The 17,150-nt window shown below is 43.3% G+C and overlaps 1 protein-coding gene and 1 long non-coding RNA gene across 2 annotated transcripts in view; one reads left to right on the top strand and one right to left on the bottom strand.

Moving 5' to 3' along the window:
* Positions 1-17,150, bottom strand: part of LOC122564642 (uncharacterized) — a 609,322-nt gene that overhangs the window by 435,273 nt on the left and 156,899 nt on the right. The gene's annotated exons all lie outside the window — the stretch shown is intronic.
* On the top strand, positions 2,484-15,955 carry LOC148146146 (uncharacterized). The gene is made up of 2 exons (XR_015760743.1): positions 2,484-13,831; positions 13,935-15,955. It is a non-coding gene; the product is annotated as an uncharacterized LOC148146146 (long non-coding RNA).

The raw sequence follows: 17,150 nt of genomic DNA, 5'->3' as shown, positions 1-17,150 counted from the left end.
CAATGGGTCCTGGGTGCAGTTCTGAGGCAAGGTAGATATCATTCGGAAGTGAAACAGGTGTTATTTTGGCCACCTGATAAGGTGTGGGTTTACACAGAACACTGCAATAGGAGAAGCAGCTCTGGAAAAACAAGACTTTTCTGAGGCAAGTAAGGTCAAGGACTGGGCAGATGTGAGTGATCAGGAGGCAGTGAAGTCTGTTCACAGCAAAAGTGACTGGTGCAACATAGCAGCAAACTCCTGAGTATGATTAAAGAAAAGATGCAGGCCATTCAGTGTAAATGGGTCTCTGTTGCTGTTGGCATTGACCTCTTCAGTTGTAACCAGGTCGCCTTATCTGTATAATCCCCACGGCCCTTGCACCCATCCAATTCTTTAAAAGAAAACGTGTGAGTGTGCTACTGGGATCAAGTGCTCCCTACTTTTCAGACTCCCCAGCATGAAGTTTCCTCCGAAATCCTGATGGGTGGCTGCAGTTTGGGGAGCCGGATGTGGCTGGGAAAGGTCTACTTTCTAAAAAAAAAACCCGTGCTATTCCCTGTTCAGCTCCTGCCTTTCTGGTCAATTGAGTGCAAAGGGTAAGTGGCAGGTGGAAGGGTGTGTCTGCTGGCTCAGGTTCCCACTGCTGCAGCTGATTACCTGAGCAGCCGCAGGAAGTGGTTGGCTGTTTTGTGTAGTCAGTCGGTGTTGGGAGGGAGTTCGGGATTACCCAGCGACTGAGTACCACCAGAGTCAGCGAGAGGAGAGGCGAGGCTCCGGGATTGCCCTGCGAGGTGCCAGAGGGACTGACAGGAGTGATGAGTGTGCAGAATCCATACTCGGACGTCCAGCTCCCCGCCAAGACCTACTTCGCAAACGAGGCTTTTGAGGCGGACCAGGGCTCCCAGTCCAGCGCCGATGGCGAGCTGAAGGAGAGGTCCCCTTCTTCCTTCCCGGGGGACACTGCCCAGCGCAACGGGGCTCCCGGGAAAAGCCAAAGCCAGCCCGCCCTGGTGGCTAACCCTTACGGCTCCATCTACCCACCAGCCGGGAGCTCCAAGCATCTGGGGGTTGAGGAGGAAGAGGCGAGCCCGCCGTGTGCTTGCTGTCGGCTGTGTAAGTGTTGTCGCTGCTGCTACTCGCACTGTGTACTGTCCTGAGGGAGGGGAGGACAGGGGGGTACCCCCTCTACCCTCCACCCTCCCCCTGGGCTTCTCTACAAACTCTCCTACCCTTCCCCCAGCCCCGGAACAAAACACTTCCCAAACTTTCGGCTGCGGGGACAAGTTTTGTTTCAATGATAAACTCCACGCGGAGGAGCTGGAGCCGAGATTGACTTTCAGACCGCCAGGAGCAGGGAGAATTCCTCACTGACTGACCCCCTGCGGCAGGAGAGGGACATTCCGCATAGAGCATCGCCCTCAGGGCAGGCCCAGGATGGACAAAGCCATGAGCAGCTCAGCAATGGCACTGCACTGGACTGTGCAACATTACAGATGGGTTCTGGTGAACCGGTGGCTACCTCCCTGACTCATACAGGGGGGGGGGGGTGGGATGTGAGAATGCAGGCAATGACTCACTCAGACTGGACTGATTATTATTATTATTAATACGCTGTTTGATAGTGGACTTTACTCGGTGTACACACCTGAATGAGTAACCTTGTTCTGAGAACCGCTGTGATTGTCTGTTTCTGATTTGTTCTCAGTCTGTTAATGGTGTCAATAATTAGATTAGATTACTTTAGATTAGATTAGATTACTTACAGTGTGGAAACAGGCCCTTCGGCCCAACAAGTCCACACCGCCCCGCCGAAGCGCAACCCACCCATACCCTTACATTTACCCCTTACCTAACACTACGGGCAATTTAGCATGGCCAATTCATCTAACCTGCACATCTTTTGGACTGTGGGAGGAAACCGGAGCACCCGGAGGAAACCCACGCAGACACGGGGAGAACGTGCAAACTCCACACAGTCAGTCGTCTGAGGCGGGAATTGAACCCAGGTCTCTGACGCTGTGAGGCAGCAGTGCTAACCACTGTGCCACCGTGCCGCCCATAATGTTGAGAATAAACTGACGCTCTCAACATCCCTAGTTTGATGTGAAGGGTAGGACTTTTTTTTTAACATTCTTTCCCCCCACATTTTCCCCAGCACCCCCATGTCGCGTGTGTACAGGTGTCCAACACAGTAAAAAAAAACGTGTGTGTGAATCTTAGGACTTCAAACTCAATCTGCATAGCTCCACAGGGGTACCATGTTTCCAGTACCCGGCCCATATGAAGCACAACTATGGCCAAGGCGGAGTGACTCCCACGGGTTCAAAGTTCATACACTGATAACTGTAGAAGTCAACTCAAGAGATGGGCTTTGGGTTTGTACACCACCTGCCTAGCCCCTGCATTTTCCATTCCTGTACAGTGTCCCGAATCCCCACGGGTCAGTGGGTGAATTTCTTGTTTTGTGTTTAGTCCCCACGGGTTAGCGAGGTCATTGACAGCATTGACCTGAAGAAGGGCTTATGCCCGAAACATCGATTCTGCTGTTCCTTGGATGCTGCCTGACCTGCTGCGCTTTTCCAGCAACACATTTTCAGCATTGACCTGGGAGATGTACTCTGGAGTGACAGTGACTTTCAATATAATCTCAATATCAGTCGAGTGCAAAGTCACGCTAGCGAGGCAAATCCAGTACAATCGCAGTGTATAAACTTTGAGTTACACTGCAGGGTAAATCCAGTGTAATCTCTGTGTCAGTAAAGTTCCAAGTTTTACTGGTGAAGTAAATTCAGTATAATCTCTGTTAATAAGGTCCTAAATCTCACTAGCTGGACAAATCCAGTATAATCTTAGTGTATAAATATCCTGAGTCACGTCAGCAGGGCAAATCCAGTGTAATCTCTGTCAGTAGTTAGCTCTGACATTCACAGGCAGGGCAGAGCATGTTTTACACTTTGTTATGTAAGTGCAGCAAGGGAAGGTGTTTGTTTATACCTTATGACCGTGCAACGTAAGTGCTTCCTCCATCCTCATTCCGGTATGTGTAGGCTCAAGAGGTAAAACAAGGCAAATGCAACACCCAAGAACTGAAACTGGGGAGGGAAATCTTAATCCTCACTTTCAACATCCAGCCAATGTTTGTCTCATTCCTTTAGTCTCCCCACACTCTCATTTACATCATTTATTAATATCACAAACAATAAGGGACCCAGCACTGATCCCCGTGGTACACTACTGAACATCGGCCTCCAGTCACTCAAACAGCCTTCCAACCCTACCCTGTGTGTCCTATTACTAAGCTAGTTTCTGATCCATCTCACCAGGATTCCCTAAATTCCAGGGGCTTTAACCTTCTCAATCAGTTTCCCATGCAAGACCTTGTCAAAGGCCTTGCTGAAACTCCAGCTGAATTGCCCTACCACTAGCCAAACATTTGCTCACCACCTCAAAATCCCATTGCATGCCCAAATCTCTGGAATTATCTGACACAAGGCTGGCATACTATCAACTGATCTATAGGTAACATCTTGGCCTCACCAAGAAACAAAGCTGCCTGCAGCATCTGATCAGCCAGCTTGTAAATGTTACTGCTGGGGACAAGTGCACGTTCACAGCTCCTTGAAAGTGGAGTCGCAGGTAGACAGGATAGTGAAGAAGACAGTTGGTGTGCTTTCCTTTATTGGTCAGAGTATTGAGTACAGGAGTTGGGAGGTCATGTTGCGGCTGTACAGGACATTGGTTAGGCCACTGTTGGAATATTGCATGCAATTCAGAAAGATATTGTGAAACTTGAAAGGGTTCAGAAAAGATTTACAAGGATGTTGCCAGGGTTGGAGGATCTGAGCTACAGGGAGAGGCTGAACAGGCTGGGGCTGTTTTCCCTGGAGCGTCGGAGGCTGAGGGATGACCTTATAGAGGTTTATAAAATCATGAGGGGCATGGATAGGATAAATAGGCAAAGTCTATTCCCTGGGGTCGGGGAGTCCAGAACTAGAGGGCATAGGTTTAGGGTGAGAGGGGAAAGATATAAAAGAGACCTGAGGGGCAACTTTTTCACACAGAGGGTGGTACGTGTATGGAATGAGCTGCAAGAGGATGTGGTGGAGGCAGGTACAATAGCAACATTTAAAAGGCATCTGGATGGGTATATGAATAGGAAGGATAGGGTGCTGGCAGGTGGGACTAGATTGGTTTGTGATATCTGGTCGGCATGGACGGGTTGGACCAAAGGGTCTGTTTCCATGCTGTACATCTCTTTGACTCTATAAGTGAAAGGATGAAAGGGCTGCAGTCTGACATGCAGAGCTGACCTGAATGACAGTCATACCCCACAGGTTTTGTCAAGAATTAGATTTCCGTTCTTGTATGTGTCTGTGTGGACGCATGCAAATCCAATAGGGTACCTTAGGAAATGTCAATGTGGTGGTATCAATTCATCCAAATTCACATTATAAAGATTTATTTCATAGAAAAACAGTATATGAGCAATCTAAAGCATGATCTGTGATAAGTGTCACATGCTTAGTCATACAGCATAAAAACAGATCCTTCGGACAAACTAGTTCATGCCAACCAGGCTTCATAAACTGAGCTAGTGCCATTTGCCTGCATTTGGCCCATATCCCTGTAATCCCTGTAAATCCATGTATCTATCCAAATGTACTTTTAAATATCATTCCACTTGCCTCTACCATCACCTCTAAATTCTAGAGGTGATGCATCAATTTCAGTTTCCCCACCTGATTCAAAATGCTGAGTGATCACTTAAAGCACTTCATTCTTATGAGACCCAACTTTTATTTTATTTTCAGACCATAGAATGTAAGAAATAGGAAAGGTGTAGGCCACCACCTCCCCACCACCCCCCCACCCCCCCTCAAATGCCCATTAAGGATCTTCTGTTTTACCTGATAACACTAGCCTTTGTTCAAAGAGTTAAATAATCGACTTACGTCAACTATATCCTGAAAAATCTCAGAAATGTTCAAAGCCATTTTGAAATTCCAATCCATGTAATATAGTTCACAATGCTTCTGCTTTATGCCCAGCATCTGTATCTGCTCACTTCAAAAGATCACAAATCCCTCAAACTCAACAAATGTCTATCCCGCCAAGAGATGAGGATCACAGCTAGTGGACTAGTCAGATCCTTGAGTGAAGCCTAGTTTCATAGAGCATCAACTTCATTTTTTCAGTTTGGCTATAGTGGTGGTTGAGTCAAAAGCACATTCACATGATGTTGCCATCAATGTTCTTTAGCAAAGAACACAAGTTTATTACATAAAAGGAAAATCAACTTTACGTAGGAGTTTCAAAATATCTGAATCAGCAAAATGAAACTTTCAACCCTTTACCAGCAATATCCATTACATCCCAGTTAAGTATCATTCCTATCTCTTATTTAACTATTTCTAGTTTTGATATCCTAGAGACTTCTTTCCAGCTCTAAGCCTGCATTCCTTCTTAGATGACTTTGACAATCTCGAACAACCTGTAGATTCTATAAATTAACAAAGTGCACTTCTGCTAGGATGAAACTATACTTCTGAATTAAAACTATTATTAATGGCTCCTGACTATTTGCCTTTCTGTATGCCATAAAACTCTGCATTGTAAACACTTCATCAATTAACTTCCACAGGTACATCGTTGGGCATTTAAGTCAACATGCTTTCCTTGCAAATGAAGTGTTCAGTTCATTATTCCAAATGACTTTGTCATAGAGTCGTACAGCATGGAGACAGGCCCTTTGGCCCAAACTGGTCCATGCTGACCAAAATCTCCATCAACACTAACCTAATTTGCCTGCTTGGCCCATATCCTTCTAAACCTTTCCTATCCATGTATTTGTCCAAATACCTTTTAAATGTTTTTAATGTACCTGCCTCAACCACTTCTGCTGGCAGCTCATTCCATGTGCATATCACCCTCTGTGGAAAACAAAAAGTTACCCCTCAGGTTCCCTTTTATTCTTTCCCTTTTAATCTTAAACTAATGCCCTCTAGTCCTTGATTCCTCATTGCTGGGAAAAATAAATTTGAGTGCATTCACTCTTTCCACGCTTCTCATAACCTTATACACTTCTATAAGATCCCCTTCAGACTCCTGTGCTCTAAAGAAAAAAAAGTCCTAGCTTGTCCACCCTCTGGCATGGTGCAGTACATTGGCTCAGTGGTTAGCACTGCTGCCTCACAGCATGAAGGACCAAGGTTTGATTCCAGCTTCGAGCGACTGTGTGGCGCTTGTACATTCCCCCCGTGTCTGCATGGGTTTCCTCCCACTGAGTTAGGTGAATTGGCCATGTTAAATTGCCCATAGTGTTCAGGGGTAAATGTAGAGTCATAAGGTAGGGGAATGGGTCTGGATGGGTTATTCTTCGGAGGATCGGTGTGGACTTGTTAGGCCAAATGGACTATTTCCACACTGTAGGGATTCGATCATTCTGTCTCTATAGCTCAGACCGTTGAGTCCTGGCAACATACTTGTAAATTTCTGATGCACTCTTTCCACTTTAATAGCATTCTTCCTACAGCAAGGTGACCAAAATTGAATACAAGTGCAGCCTCGCCAACGTCCTGTACAACAGCAACCTAACTTCCCAACTTCTGTACTCAATGCCCTGACTGATGAAGGCCAGTGTGCCAAAAGCTTTCTTTGCTGCCCTGTCTACCTGGGACTCCACTTTCAGAGAACCGTGCAGCTGACCTCCAAGATCCTTCTGTTCCACTACACTCCTTGAGGCCCTACCACTCACCATGAAACTCTACCTTGATTTGACTTTTCAGAATGCAAGATCTCACACTTATCTATATTAAACTCCATTTGCCATTTCTCAGCCCATTTTCCCAGCAGATCAAGGTCCTACGGCTATTCCTGAGAACATTCCTCACTGTCCACGATACCACCTATTTTGGTGTCATCTGCAAACTTGCTAATCATTGATATAGATAACAAACATTAATGGGCCCAGCACTGATCCCTGAGGCACTCCACTAGTCACAGGTCTCCAGGCCGACAAGCATCCTTCCACTATTACCCTCTGCTTCCTACCATCAAGCCAATTGTGTATCCAATTTGCCAGCTCTCCCTGGATTCCAGAGCAGCCTACCATGTGGAACCTTATCAAAGGACTTATTGAAATCTATATCACTATTCTACCACCCTGCCCTCGTCAACTTTCCTGGCCACCACATCAGAAAACTCTAACAAATTTGTGAGACACGATCTCCCATGCACAAAGGCATGTTGACTACTCCTAATGAAACCCTGTGTTTCCAAATGCATGTGTATCTTATTTCTCAGAAGCTTCTCAAGTAACTTACCAACCCAGATGTTAGGCTTACTGGTCTACAGTTCCCAGGTTTTTCTTTGCAGACCTTCTTGAATGAGGGCACCACATTCGCTACCCTCATCTTTTGGGACCTCGCCCATGGCTAACGATATAAATACTCATTGAGGACCTTGCCCATCTCCTGCGGTTCCATACGTACATGTCCACTTTTATCCTTGAAGGGTCCTATTCTCTCTCTAGTTATTCTTTTTTCCTTTAATATACTTAAAGAATCTCTTTTAAGAAAATAATTATTTGAACAGATCTAAAACAAAAATCCCATTTGCCTGTCATTTAAAATCTAAACTCATATATGATTATATATTAAGAAGCTTTCATCACGTGTAAAAATTCATCACTGTCACCTATAATTGTCACCACTACATTAAACGTAAGGCACAATGCACGCAAATTTCCTAAGTATAACTATTTAAATCAGCACAATGGCTTGGGATGAACATGGGATCTTGAATCTTTGGGATTCTCCAATCCCAGTAATTATTTATTGACAGCTTGTTAACATGAGGAAATCAATTAAATCATCTGACAAAGTTCAACAAGGAATTCAGCCAATCAACTATTTTTATGAGTATCATCAACTCAAATGTTCCCCTAATCTTTATTAACTTCAAATAAAACAAGGGAAGTTCTTAAATTTAAATATAATACAGCAGGTGAACAAGCTGAACAATGAGCTTTTCTGATCTTGTACAAAAAGCAGGATTGTGACCAAGTAAGCTCCAAGATACCAGTGTAGTCACCCAACTAGCCTGAAATCAGGTAGGATGGCATTAGCCTGTGAAGTACTGTGAAAGACAGTCACTGATGTAATGTAGGAAACATGGCAGTCAAGTCATATGTAAATAGTAAGATCCCACAAACAGAAAGATGATAATCTGTTTAAATGGTATTATTTTAAAGGGAAATATTGGTTCAGTAAACTAGGCGGTATTTGTCTCCTTTAAATAATGCTATGGGATCGTTTATCACGAAGCTGCAGTGGGGGCCTCAGTTTAATGTTTCCTCTGAGAGATAACTTCAGTGCTGCATTCAGAATGTACAAATATGGAGTATGCAATCAAGTGTTTGGAACGTGGTTTGATTTTTGACCTTTTGACTCAGAGACATGAGCGCTACACCCAGAGCTCACTGAGAAACAAAATAGCTCCTTAACAATAATGACTCAGTCACAGACAATAAAAACTGCTCTATCAGATGCTGTATTTCAAAACCCATACAAAGAGAACAGGAAGAGAGAGGCTGACGGCTATGTTGGAATTTGTTGGGGTAGGAGACATGAATGGAGGCCAGAATCCAATGTACATAGCTCTCGGGGCAGGGAAAGTGAGGTTACACAGTGAGGAGAGGAGTGCAAAGAGAGGAGAGGGCTATAAAGAGGGAAGAGAGTTGTAATGGGAAGAGCAGTTCTTTATCTTTCAACAAAGGAACACTCAGGAAAGCAGAGGTAATAAATTTTTTGCAAATGAATGTGAAGTCTCCAGCTGAGGTTTACAAGGTTTACAGTTTCAGGAGCTATTATCAGGAAAACATTGTGGATATCATAGTAATGAACACTACGTGAATTGAATAATTTAATAGGGAGAAGTTTTATTTGATAAAGATTCGCATTTATGTGTTATCATGTCTCAAAACTCTCATACTGTGGAATACATGAGGTGTAGTGACTGTGTTAGAGGTGGATTTGCAATGGTTTCACTAGGACCACACCAGGCAGTGTGTTTAGGATATGGCTTTTGTAGCCAGAAGTGTGTGTGTCAGTTATGTATATTTTTTAGAAAAGCAATTGTTGCTAACATATATTTGTTGCGTTGTGTCAATTTAAATACCGTGGTATCTAAGTAACTAATGCTGTCCTTGTATATTGTGTCTTTAGGTTTAATGGAATGGTGGCGATTATTGAAAGTATTGATGAATTCTGGTTCTTTTTAAGTGAGTCCAAACACTCCATATGTTAACACAGACACACAAAGTATTATTATTATGTGACTGCATCACTTAATGAAGTTAGTGAGAATGAGAAAGAAGCCCCTGAAAGTAGCCCTCAAAAATCAAAAAGTCATCCTTGAGGAAACAATAACATTTGATCCCTGTAGCTAACTAACAATTTAGCAGGACAGACAGAAGACTGTGCCTCTTGGAAAACCTGCTTATTTTGGAATAAATGAAGATAACCATTAATACAAAAATTGCCATACAAGGATGCTATTATATTCATACCTGAACACTATATCATTGCTGCTAATCCTGTATCATGACAATTGTTATGGATCAGGCCAGACCCCTTCTAAACATTTTAAGAAGGTAACCCCCTTTTCAAGTTGTTTTAGGCAAATGTAAGGCAGATACTGCAGTTATTTCTGAGGTCCCCAGCTAAAGCTGAACCACACTAGGAAAACCTCTGAACTGGGAGAACTGGCCACTCCCTTTCATTGGACAACTGCTTTTAGAAAAAAACCTAAACGCCTTTTCCCTGATTGATGCCTGGGCGGTATATGTTAGCCATTAGTAAAAACCCGAAAACACAGACAAATCGGAACCTCTGCTTTTTACAACCCCTCTTGAAAAAACCAAGGACAACATAACCTTGTTAAAGGAGCAGCATCGTCAACGCCTCCCACTTTTTAAAAAAAAATCAATATCCAAAGATGTCTTCATTTTAAAACCCCTTGATCTTACACTGTTAGTACAGTACAACATATTTACATTACATTGGCTATAACCTTGCAAACATGCACCACTACATTCTATTTCAGTCTGTTTGCTCCTGCCACTGAGTGCCTCTGCTTCACATCCAAGTCTCAACAATGTGTTGGCAATCACCTATTTTCGTCCTGCCACATGCACAATTTCCAAATTGAAGGGCTATAATAACAAACTGTCTCTAAACAATCTGGAGTTTTTGTCCTTAAATTTCCCCAAAACCTTCAATGGGTTATGATCAGTTTCCATGAATGTCTCAGATACATTACTGGTAACATTAATGCTGAAATGTTGTAATGCCAACACCAAGCTCAAATCTCCTTCTTGACTGTCGAATATTTCTGCTGATGAATGTTCAATTTCCTGGAGAAACACTCAATAGGTCTTTCTACCTTCTCGTTGTATACCTGTAAGAGCATAGCACCAACACTCACATCGATAGCCACCTTGAATAGCTTTGCATAATTCGGTGTGGCTAATACTGGGGCAGTAGTTAACACAGCTTTCAGGCTGTCAAATACCTTCTGACAGTCTGCTGTCCACTGAAACTTCTTGCCTTTCTTTAGTAACTCTGAGTGGAGTAGCCACACTGCTAAAATTTGGTACAAAGTTCCGATAAAACCCAGGAATTGCAGTCCTGCTCTTTTTTGTCGATGATATGGGAAGTTCCCCAAATCGCTTTATTTTTGCATCCTGTGGGGCCATTTGTCCATGTCCAATAACATGGCCCAGGAAGGTGACTTGGGCTTTGGTAAATTTGGTAAATTAGCCAGGTTTATCACAAAGCCTGCCTTCCAAAGTCGATCAAACAATTCAGATAAATGTTGCAAATGTTTCTTCTATGTATGACTAAAAATAACCAGGTCATTAATAAATACCACACATTTGGGTAATCTGGAAATGACCTTATTGGTTAGTCTTTGAATTGTGGCTGGTGCATTTTCATACCAAGTGGCATGACTTTAAACTGATACAGTTTGTTCAGCGTTACAAAAGTCGAAATTGTTTTCGCTCTTTCGCGCAAAAGTGCCTGCCAGCATCCTCTGAATAAGTCCAACTTAGAAATGTAAGTTCTTTGTCCCAACTTTTCAATAGTCTTCCAAACGTGGAATCGGATATGAATCAGACTTTGTAACTGCACTGACTTTGTGACAGTCCACACATAACTGTTGAGTACTATCTGGTTTAGGCACCATTACTATGAGTAAGCTCCTGTCACTGTAACTCACTTTGATTATGTCATCTTGGAGCATGCATTCAATCTCCTTTTGAACCTGTGCCAACTTTAAATGGCTAAGCCTATAATGATGTTGCTTAATTGGAACAGCATTTACTGTACCCACTTTATTTTCACATATCTCCCCATGTGATAGTAATAACTCTTTCAGGTCATTTCGATTTTTCCTCAGGAAGGTAACTCAATAATATATCCCAATTTTTGATGTCTTCTTCATTGTCCTATTTAATTTGAGAAATTTCCAATTGAGAATCCTCTGAACTTGGTCCTTCACTCTGTGTTGTAATTAATAACACATTCTCTTTTTACTTTCCTTCCCTATCAAAATACCTTTTGAACATATTCACGTGACACTCACTGAGATCTCTCTTTCTGTCTGGAGTCCTTATCAAATAGTTCACCTCACTCTATCTCCTTTCAACTTGACAAGGTCCACTAAACCTTGCTTTTAGAGGTACACATATCACTGGAAGTAACACTAACACGTTATCTCCAAAAGCAAAATTGAGAATTTTTGATTTCTTGTCTGCTTCCTCATTCATTGTATGCTGTGATACTTTTAAATGCTAGCCAACTCCTCCACTCTATTTAATCATTCCCTAAAATCTGGGAGGAAGGTAGCTGAGAAAGCAATAGGTGGATGAAGATGGAGGAGAAGGTGATAGGTCAGAGAGGGGGCTGGAGCAGACAGATGGGAAAGACGATGGACAGGTCAAGAGGGCAGTGCTGAGTTGGAAGCTTGGGACTGGGATAAGGTGGGGGGAGAGGAAATGAGGAAACTGGTAAAATCCACATTAATCCTGTGTGGTCCCAAGACGGAAGATGAAGCATTCTTCCTCCAGGTGTCGGGTGGTTAGGGTTTGGCGATAGAGGAGGCCCAGGACTTGCAGGAGTGGGAGGGAGAGTTGGTGTTCCCCTTCCCCCATCTATTGCACTCTGTCATTTGGAGACGGTGCCTGTTTAATCACTGTCAACAAAAGATGCAATCACTGCTGGAAACACGTCTTTGATGTAATGTTTCTATCGGGACCTCGAGATCTCCTTCGGAAAATCCGATTTTCGGATAATTGAGTTTCCTCTGTAATTGATTTAGTTTCTGATCTTTCTGCTATAACTCAGTTAATTTCTCTGAGCAAACGATGTCTACTTTGTCATCCATCTGCTCCTGGTTTGCCTCAACCATTTGATCAAACAGGGCCTCTGATAATCCCACTTCAATGTTCTTATCTGTATTCTTTGATTGCTTCTGTTTCAGCTGGTGACTTTGTGACCTCGTTATCACACAGTTAAGAAAAATAGCTCAGTTGCCTGACTTTCCACTGGATTTTCAAACACAGTGGGCAGCACTCCTACCTGTGACCAGCTGTATTGTTAGCAAGGACAAATTGTATTCCTGGAGCTGAGAGTTTGTCCAGTACTCCTACCATGATTTCTCCACTCATCACTGGACAGTCTAACCTCACTCTGCATAACTGAGCACTTCTTGTCTCACCTTGAATTCCACTTACTAGTACTTTTTTCTGGCTATAGTCCTTCAGAGGTGCATATCTTCTCATCTTTCAATATCAAAGATTGACATGATCCTGTATCTCAATCTTGTAACCTCTTTACCTGCTGCTCCTGGCATATATAAAAAACTTTATCTTTGCAAGTATTTGGTTTAAGAAGATCTTCCTCTTAATCAATCACCGACCAGTTTGTACATTCTGGTGCAGCCTTTTCAGCTCCACTGTGCTTTTGGTTACCATTCTAACAGAACTCACATCGTAGGCCAAAGGGCCTGTTCTGTGCTATACTTTTCTATGTTAACTCACTGGCTTATCCTGTTTTCCTACATCTGTTGTCCCAGTACTTTTTCTACTCCACCAACACGGTGATTTCATGTGGCCTACTTATTGCAATGAAAACACTGGAGTTTTTTAACTTCTCTTTCCCCTTCAATGATCTCCTTTTCACCCCGTGGTAAGCTATCCTTAAGATTTTCATTGCGATCTACTTTTCCCTTACCACATGTGGATTTCTCTTTTCCCCAATTCCTATCCCTCCAGCATTGAAATTGATGTGAGAAGTCAAACTTTGATCTACGGACCAATCATAATCAGCCATTTCATGTGCTAATCTTGCTGTTTTAACTCTCTGCTCTTCCACATGAGTTCTCACTACCTTAGGAAGTGAATTTTTGAATTCTCCACAGTAATCATCTCTCTTAAAGCATCATAGGTTTGCTCTACTTTTAATGCCCTGATCCATCTATCAAAATTACTTGATAGTTTCAAACTCAGTGTAGTTTTGACAAAGTCTCTCCTTAGATTCCTGAAGCACTGTCTTTAGGCTTCTGGCACAAGCTCAGATGCATTTAAGATGGCTTTCTTCACCTCCTCATGTGCCCCAGATGCCTTCTCTGATAGTGATGCAAATACCTCACTAGCTCCACTGACAAGTTTTGTTTGGATGAACAAAACCTACATAGTTACTGGCCACTTCATTTGTTTAGCCACCTTCTCAAACGAGATGAAAAAGGCTTCTACATCTTTCTCATCAAGTTTAAGTAATGCTTGGATGTATTTAAACAGATCTGGAAATGTGTTGCTGGAAAAGCGCAGCAGGTCAGGCAGCATCCAGGGAACAGGAGAATCGACGTTTCGGGCATAAGCCCTTCTTCAGGAATTTAAACAGATGCCCACCAGGTCTCTGACTACAATGGGTTTGCTCATCCTGACTCTCTTCCTCACTAGGCTAACCTTCTGCCTTCATCTCCATCCTTTTAAGCTGACTTTGCTGTCTAAGGGCCAATTTATGAATTTCAAACTCTCTCTTTTTATTCCTTTCTCTTCTCTCTCTTTTCCCTTTCTACTACTTTTAATCGCAATTCAAAGCCTTCCTCGCTTTCTTTCTTTCTCTTTTGCTTCTAACTCAAACTACTTCACTTTCAATTGAGGATTTCTGATGGCGTTTCTAGCAAATTTAAATGAGGAGTTATTGCTGTAATTATCTCTCACGGAAGGAGCTGGCTCCAAATCCAGCAGCTTTGTCTTGTTCACCTATTGTAAAGCCACCAAAGTCACTTATTCCATTCACAGGAAACTCTTAGTGACTGAAAAAGCCATTATCACACCAAGCACTGTTTAAACCAACCGAATTCAACACCCAGAACAATAGACACTGAGAGACTTTATCACTCGCTGCCTTTGAGTCCAACAACCCCATCTCAAATTGGAACTTCAGAATAAGTCCTGCAAAGAGCCCCCAGTCTGTTATGGATCAGGCCTAACCCCCTCAAAACATTTTAAGAAGGTAGCTCACACCCGAACTTTTCAAGCTGTTTTAGGCAGATGTAAGGTGGATATCCCAGGAGGGTTGCAGCTGGTCAAACCACTTGGGTTGAAGTGTAAATAAATTCTGTTAGACACCACTGAATGAAACACAAACAAAAGAAAATAGAATTGAGAATAACAATGATTTGAAAACCCAATGCGATATCACCCACAACTTAACAAAAGGAACTGTTCCATTTTCCTGAAACATCCCCATAAACACACTCCTTGGCAACAAAAAAGGTAAATTCAACCAGAGCCTCTTAGCCAAGTGAGATGTCAGAGACCGAGAGAGGATCGGCCAGGGATCAGTTGCTGAAGTATATAACCTCTTTCCACTGAAGCTGTTTCCCCAGCTAGGGCCCCAGCTAAAACTAAATCAAACTAGAACAATTCCTGAACTGGGAGAACTGGCCACTCTCCTTTCATTGTACAACTGTTTTAAAAAAACTTAAAAGCTTTCTCCTGATAGTTGCCCTGGGTAGTATCTGTCAGCCATTAGCAAAGACCTGAAATCAGAGACAAATCAGAACCTATGCCTTTTGCAACCCCTCTTGAATAAAAACCAAGGATAATGTAACCTTTTTCATAGGAGCAGCATCGTCACACAATGGATCACATCTGGACTTATATATCATTATGTTGCATCTTGAACTTTTAAGCACTTTTCTTTTAAACAAAGGGGACACTAGCCAAAGAGGAACCATGGAATATCACACCTGAAGAATGTAAAGGAAAGTTCAGCGAGCATCACTTCCTTGGGAAAGGTATCTTTCAAAGCATCTGAACTGTAATCTCCTATAGATGTAGACATGATATAAATCCCTGGTGGAGTGCAAGCAAGGCACTTGTTTACTAACGTGGATTTTTAAAGTTCAGAAGACATCTAGCCTATTGTTGTCTGTAGCAGTCAAAGATTTGATTACATTAATGCAATTTTCCTGCTGTTGGCCCATAGTCCTGGAGCCTCTGGCAAAGTAAACATTTAAATACTGCTTAAATGTTATAAGTGTTTCTGACTCAACCACCTTTTCAAGCAATGAGTTTTGGACACTTACCAACCTCAGTGAGATCAATTCTCCTCAATTCTGCTATTAGCCTTCTACTTCACCTTAAATCTATCCTCCCCCGCTACCAACCAAAAGGTACCCTATCCATGCCCCTTATTATTTTATCAAGTTCCCTCTCTACCTTCATTGTTTATATTTCCCCTTGTAGGAGAACACAAGAAAGGGGTTAAAGTAGTCCTCTGTGTGCTAAAGTGCTAGAATGCTGGTGTGTTAGTGTGCTGACCTGGGTTTCAGTTCTTCTGATGACCGTTGCAAACAAAACTTTTTTTTTGTTTCAAAAATAAACTTTATTCATAAAATATTTTGATGGTCTGTACAGTTGGTCATGCCATATATACGTAAACATTCCATTCCATTTCTTTGCATACAGAGGTCAGAATTTATCATTTGTATATACAGGTCTGTACGTTTATCAATCATATATCCATATATTTAGCTGAGGTGTCAGCAAAGCCTAAATGACTATTCTTCTCAGGCAGGCAGATGTTACACGGTTGTCTTTCCCCACCGCGCCTTGGCAGCAGCTGCCCCAAGCTTCAGCGCGTCCCTCAACACATAGTCCTGGACCATGGAATGTGCCAGTCTGCAACACTCAGTCGGGGTCAACTCCTTCAGCTGGAAGATCAACAGGTTTCGGACCACCCAGAGAGCGTCCTTCACCGAGTTGATGATCCTCCAGGCACAGTTGATGTTCGTCTCGGTGTGCATCCCGGGGAACAGGCCGTAGAACACGGAGTCCCGCGTCACGGCACTGCTCGGGACGAACCTCGACAAACACCACTGCATTCCTCTCCAGACTTCCTCTGCATAGGCACATTCCAGAAGGAGGTGTGTGACAGTCTCGTCCCCCCCGCAGCCGCTTCGAGGGCAGCGTGCGGTGTGGCTGAGAGTCCGGGCGTGCATAAAGGATCTCACAGGCAGAGCCCTTCTCACCACCAGCCAAGCCATGTCTTGGTGCTTGTTGGAAAGTTCTGGCGATGAGGCATTCTGCCAAATGGCTTTGACAGTCTGCTCAGGGAAGTGCTCGATAGGATCCGCCCTCTCCTTTTCCCGAAGGGTCTCAAGGACACTACGTGCTGACCACTTCCTGATGGACTTGTGGTCAAAGGTGTTTTTCTTCATAAACTTCTCCACGAAGGACAGGTGATACGGAACAGTCCAACTACTCGGAGCGTTCCGCGGCAGCGAGGCCAGGCCCATCCTTCGCAACACCAGGGACAGGTAGAACCTCAGTACGTAGTGACACTTGGTGTTTGCGTACCGGGGATCCACGCACAGCTTGATGCAGCCACACACAAAGGTGGCCATCAGGGTGAGGGTGGCATTGGGTATAGTTCTTCCCCTGTTGCCCAGATCTTTATACATTGAGTCCCTCTGGACCCGGTCCATCTTTGATCTCCATATAAATTGGAAGATGGCCCGGGTGACTGCGGCGGCACAGGTTCTGGGAATAGGCCAGACCTGTGCCACGTATAATAGCAATGACAGTGCCTCAC

Source organism: Chiloscyllium plagiosum, unplaced genomic scaffold (genome assembly GCF_037043375.1).
Source record: "Chiloscyllium plagiosum isolate Xiang-an unplaced genomic scaffold, Cpla_swu_hap1 HiC_scaffold_21, whole genome shotgun sequence".
In the NCBI taxonomy this organism is placed as follows: domain Eukaryota; kingdom Metazoa; phylum Chordata; class Chondrichthyes; order Orectolobiformes; family Hemiscylliidae; genus Chiloscyllium; species Chiloscyllium plagiosum.
The sequence above is the reverse complement of the archived record's forward strand: the minus strand, read 5'-3'. Positions and strand labels throughout refer to the sequence as shown.